At 41.2% G+C, this 6000-nt stretch overlaps 1 protein-coding gene across 1 annotated transcript in view; it reads right to left on the reverse strand.

Moving 5' to 3' along the window:
* LOC126100294 (putative fatty acyl-CoA reductase CG5065) overlaps positions 1-4467 on the reverse strand; it is a 282092-nt gene extending 277625 nt beyond the window's left edge. The window contains exon 1 of the mRNA XM_049910901.1: positions 4371-4467. The gene's annotated coding sequence lies outside the window, so the exon portion shown is untranslated. The remainder of the gene's footprint in view (positions 1-4370) is intronic.
* Positions 4468-6000: the final 1533 nt, after the last annotated feature.

A 6000-nucleotide genomic window follows, 5' to 3' on the forward strand; every position in this document is an offset into this window, starting at 1 on the left:
TGTTTGTTCACACATAGATTGTAGTTTGTTGTTACATACAATATTTTCATGCTTCTAATACGATTAAATAAAGCGTTCAAAGCACACTTGTACCCTTCTGCTCAAACAAAGTTGTCACTAGCTCTTGTTAGAGAGTCATACTATCTCATTTTTCATTTTTGGAATTATATTTTTTTGCCCAAAGAAGAGTGAATTATTTTGTCTATGGGGTTTGGTTTAAGATGGTATCAGAATGAACGAGTGCGGAGCAGACGACATAGTACCAAATAAAGCAAACTATATTAGATTTTTATAAACCTGAATTCATAAATAATGAATATATAATTTCTGACAAAGTGATAACGTGTCCGAGAAGTATTGTCAGCATACAGTGTAGGTCAATGAGTAATTGCTATTGTTTAGACATGTTTAGACATGTAGCATCTGACAGCTCTCCACTTTATGTTAATATATTCGGGACTCGCTCGTGCACTGGCATATCATTTGGCTATGATAAAACGAGTCATTCACAAAAAAAAGAATGACCTTCACCCTTATTATCTAAATAACTTGAAACCACCGCTAACTTACACTTGTTTAGAGGTCTGATGATGTCACTGTCATCGGAATTGTCCTCAGAACCATAAAAACATTCATTCATGCAGTCATCCGGATCTCCATTCTCGTTAGGAACATCTGAATCATCATCGCCAGCCGGCCGGCTCAGATGTTAAGTTCCATAGTGCTCAGCGCCATTTGAACCATTTGAGCCATCATCGTCAAAAACATCCGAAAATATTTAAGATTCATTCATTACCTCCCGTTTTCTGAATAGGACCATCTCTAAACGCAGGAGAAACTTGAAGGCGAAAGTAGTAACTATTTGAAATATCAAAATATAGTCAAAATACTAAATAAGCAAAAAGTGCATGAAAGGCAATCAAATTTTATAAATGAGTAGTGGTGTGAACTCTGAAATAGGAGAAGCAGTTCAAATATATCACAGCACACAAAACACTAGTTATCTCGAATCCGTCAGTTACGGATGGCGTGAGAAACAGGTGCAAACTCGGGACCTTTAGCAACGTGCTAACTTCAGAGGAACTTGGTACTGGGCTACGCAACGGTTTATACATCATCGTTTCTTATTCCTGTTCTTAAGGGGAAGGAAATTCTCACCATTTACAGATAAAAAACGGGCCACACGCTACCAACGAAACGAAACAACTGTTAATACTCTCTCCATTGGAGTGTGTAATATGAAAACACTGTACGAAGAACAGAGAACTGTTTAGTATTTTCCACTGTGATTAGATTTCAGTTCTTTGGACTATCAAACCTTCATTTGTATTTATAAATTCATTATACGTTGTGAAAGGGATCTTTAATGATATTTTAAATTTGTGCTTATCACCTGATCGATTCCTGAACTCGATAGTTAATGGAAAGATTAACTTTGCACGAAAAAAAATTTGAAAGTGTTTATATTCGTGAAAGCAATGTGTACAAATAATATTTTTTAACAAACTACACAAAGTTCATGTCCTGCATTTACCGTAACCAAAATTTAATTTTATCTCATTTTCTGAATCGTGTACATTGTCCGAAGCCATTTGAAATAAAATAAAACGGTAAAAAAGTACAGGAGCGTGCGCTATTACTACGTCCCCTACATGTTGTTTGAGCAAAAACACAATTGTGCTGCCACCCTTATCGGGCCATCGATTCGCTTTGCCGTATAATACTTTATAAACACTAAGATGAAACAGTGGGCTTCGAATCTTCAATAAAACGTGCTAGTGTAGATTTAGAAAAAAGAAGAAAGAATGGTCAGGTACGAGCAGTACTGGCGCTCTGAGGGTTCCGTTGACAGGTGACCCATCCAGAGAATCAGGAACCTCGACGATCTTTACCCGCCAGAAACTCTGATACTGGCAAGATACCGGCCCCAACAATTCCAGTTATCAAAATGTGAGACGTAAATGGTGGTATCCTTTGATTGTACTAATTTAAAAACGAAACTTTTTACAACACCAAGGGACCATAGATCTTAGTGTGCGGTATAAATTTCAACTTGATGCGTCTACTCGTTCCTGAGAATAGAAGTCTTAACAGACGGGCACCGGTAGACAGTCGGATAAAAATTGTTTCTCGTGTGATATAATTACTTATTAACACTTTTCGGATTTTTTCCTTTATCGGCATGTGAGACCTCTTTGCTTGCCAAATTTCATGATTCTAGGGTTAATGGGAAGTACTCTACGTGTTTTGTTGAAAGGGTTTGCGAGTATCAAAATGTGTGACATGAATGGCCGTAGCTTATATTTGCATTTCTCTTACAAACTTGAGTTGATTACATCGCCAAGGCACCGAACTCCTTAGTATGGGACATAGTTATAGAGAGGTTGAAAAATCAGCCAACCAGTAGCAAATAAAGGTTTATTAGCCTTTGAACTAGGTTTCAAAATCTGTAAAAATATCTTTTCAGAACTAGTGGGCCTTGTGACATCACATACCACTACTTATGAAGAAGATATTATTACAAATATCGAAACCTAGGTCAAGGGCTAATAAATCTTTATTTGCAACTGGTTGGCTGATTTTTCAACCTCTTCAGATTTACACAGTTGCTGTTTCGCAGCCATGTTTAATATTTTGACATATATATCAGCTTGATAAGCCTACCCTTTAATGAGAAAAAAAGATTTTTTAACAGTCGGACAGACAAATAGACCGACGGACAACGAGGTGTTACTATTTAGGGTTCCGTTTTCACCAACTGAGGTACGGAACTTTAAAAAAGACGAATTAACATAAGACGAGGAAGAGAAGACAGAACACTATCTGACAAGGGGAGGCCACGACGTTTGGAACGCGGATTTACTGCAGACTTCGTACACTCGTAGTACTCCATTAGGACAACAAAATGTGTAAGCAGTAGCGCGTACTTCTCAAGCGTTACTGAGAAAATCCCAGTATAATTTCGGTCGTCAAATATATATCTGTGCGTGGCCATTTTAACCCTGAAGCGGCTGCAGCCGAGTGGTGACGGCACCGTAGCTCAGCGTGTTCGGTCAGAGCGTTAGCAACCCTTCCTAATAAAAAACTGAGGGAACGGATCAACGAACAAACTGAGCGGGTGTCATCGGACGTTCGTCCTGAACAAATACAGCGAACAATATAGAACAAAATGTATTTTTTTCCTTTTTTTTTAAGTGGTTGGCGGTTGGCGTCCAAGCCGCTGGATCGAGTTCCGTTCGTCAGTTTTTTTTTATTTTCAACAGAGTCGTTTTCTTTACTATTTATATTACAATTGGTATAATGGGGAAAATACGTGTAATCGGATGAATTTTTATTAAATTTACAATGTTATTTGGCAGTGTACTAATTTTTATTATCACAAATAATGTAATATTCATAACTATCGACTAGTAAACAACCAAACGCATAAAGTGATACTGAAAATGTATGCTTGTCCGTGATTTGAGAAATCCCTTATACCTGGAAGCAGCCCGCAACGACTTGTTACCTTCAAGTTTTGATCGGCACAGACGGCTTTCGAAAGATGTACAATTAATCGTCGCTTTCGACTTTACGAGTACAAGTTGCAGGATGGTATTTTTCGTAAAAACATGGAAAACAAAGTTAGACGGCACCAGCTGCATTGAATAAATGCTATGTTTCCGCATACGCAAGGTCTTTTCGCGTTTTCCGTGGAAAAACAAACCTCGTTAACATTTTCAAAAACTTCTCTTTCAGACGATAATTTCGAAGCAAACCATGCATAACGCAATATTTCCTTAAAAATCGGCGCTGATAATTGGTTATGCAGTATCGAGTGTATTTTAATAGCGTCTTCCGAGAAGCAATTTCTCGTTCTCTTTCGATTAAATACGAAGAGTTTTGAAGACACGGACAAGCATACATTTTCAGTATCACTTTATGCGTTTGGTCGTTTACTAGTCTATAGTTACGAATATTATATTATTTGTGATAATAAAAATTAGTAGACTGCCAAATAACATTGTCAATTTAATAAAAGTTTTGTAGAAAACTTTTTGTTCTATATTGTTCGTTGAATTTGTTCGTTGATCCGTTCGCTCAATTTTTTTTTATTAGGAAGGGTTGCTAACGCTCTGATCGAACACGCTGAGCTACCGTGCCGGCACCACACAGCCGCTCCATGGTAAAAATGGCCACGCACAGATGTATATTTGAAGACCGAAATTATCTAGCGATTTTCTCAGTAACGCTTGAGAAGTACGTGCTACTGCTTACACATTTTGTTGTCCTCATGGAGTACTACGAGTGTACGAAGTTTACAGTAAATCCACGTTCCAAACGTAGTGGCCTCCCCGTGTGAGCCAAAGAGACACGCGAGCGCGGCTTACCTGCGGATCGGGTCACGTGTTGCGGGCCGCAGCCGACGGGAGGCACGCAGGCGATTGTTGAGGCAGGGCGCGCTGCGGGCTGCCTGCGAGAGCACAAGTGCGTCGCCGACTGTCGGCCACGAGGCGCCGTCCGCCGCAGCCGGGGCCCGGGAGGTGGGGGCGGGGGTGGGGGGAGGGTAGGAAGGCGGCGCCGGGGAGGGGGCGGGCGCGCGACGCCCGAGGTCAGAGCGCGGTCCCGCTTACCCCGGAGGATCTGCCTCGCTGCTTTCTCAGCGCCAATTACCAAACACTCGATGCCACAGGACAACAGTGTGATGTGACAGACCGCTGTTGTTTTGATTTCTCTTCCCGTTCGCTCTTGTCGATCTATTGAGGATTCCACTGGCACAATTACTCGTCAAACGTATGCTCCGTGTGACTTGTCCCCACATCTCGCTCTGAAATTTTTACAATATTTTGACAGAAAAATTTACGCTTTGTAGAACAAAGATTCCTTGAACATATTCTCACTTCGAATATAATAAACTTTCTTGAGACTGAGCAGCTTATGTCCACGGATCAGCGTGGTTTTACATCTACTCCTACAGACATACTCCGCAATCCACCATACGGTGCGTGGCGGAGGGTACCTCGTACCACAACTAGCATCTTCTCTCCCTATTCCACTCCCAAACAGAACGAGGGAAAAATGACTGCCTATAGCCCTCTGTATGGGCCTAAATCTCTCTTATCTTATCTTTGTGGTCTTTCCGCGAAATGTAAGTTGGCGGCAGTAAAATTGTACTGCAGTCACCTCAAATGTTGGTTCCCTAAATTTCCTCAGTAGCGATTCACGAAAAGAACTCCTCCTTTCCTCTAGAGACTCCCACCCGAGTTCCTGAAGCATTTCCGCAACACTCGCGTGATGATCAAACCTACCAGTAACAAATCCAGCAGCCCGCCTCTGAATTGCTTCTATGTCCTCCCTCAATGCGACCTGATAGGGATCCCAAACGCTCGAGCAGTACTCAAGAATAGGTCGTATTAGTGTTTTATAAGCGGTCTCCTTTACAGATGAACCACATCTTCCCAAAATTCTACCAATGAACCGAAGACGACTATCCGCCTTCCCCACAACAGCCATTATATGCTTGTCCCACTTCATATCGCCCAAATATTTAATCGACGTGACTGTGTCAAGCGCTACACTATTAATGGAGTATTAAAACATTACGGGATTCTTTTTCCTATTCATCCGCATTAATTTACATTTATCTATATTTAGAGTTAGCTGCCATTCTTTACACCAATCACAAATCCTGTCCAAGACATCTTGTATCCTCCTACAGTCACTCAACGACGACACCTTTCCGTACACCACAGCATCATCAGCAAACAGCCGCACATTGCTATCCACCCTATCCAAGAGATCATTTATGTAGATAGAAAACAACAGCGGACCTACCACACTTCCCTGGGGCACTCCAGATGATACCCTCACCTCCGATGAACACTCACCATCGAGGACAATGTACTGGGTTCTATTACTTAAGAAGTATTCGAGCCACGCACATATTTGGGAACCAATCCCATACGCCCGTACCATAGTTAGGAGTCTGCAGTAGGGCACCGAGTCAAACGCTTTCCGGAA

Source organism: Schistocerca cancellata, chromosome 9 (assembly GCF_023864275.1).
Source record: "Schistocerca cancellata isolate TAMUIC-IGC-003103 chromosome 9, iqSchCanc2.1, whole genome shotgun sequence".
NCBI lineage: Eukaryota > Metazoa > Arthropoda > Insecta > Orthoptera > Acrididae > Schistocerca > Schistocerca cancellata.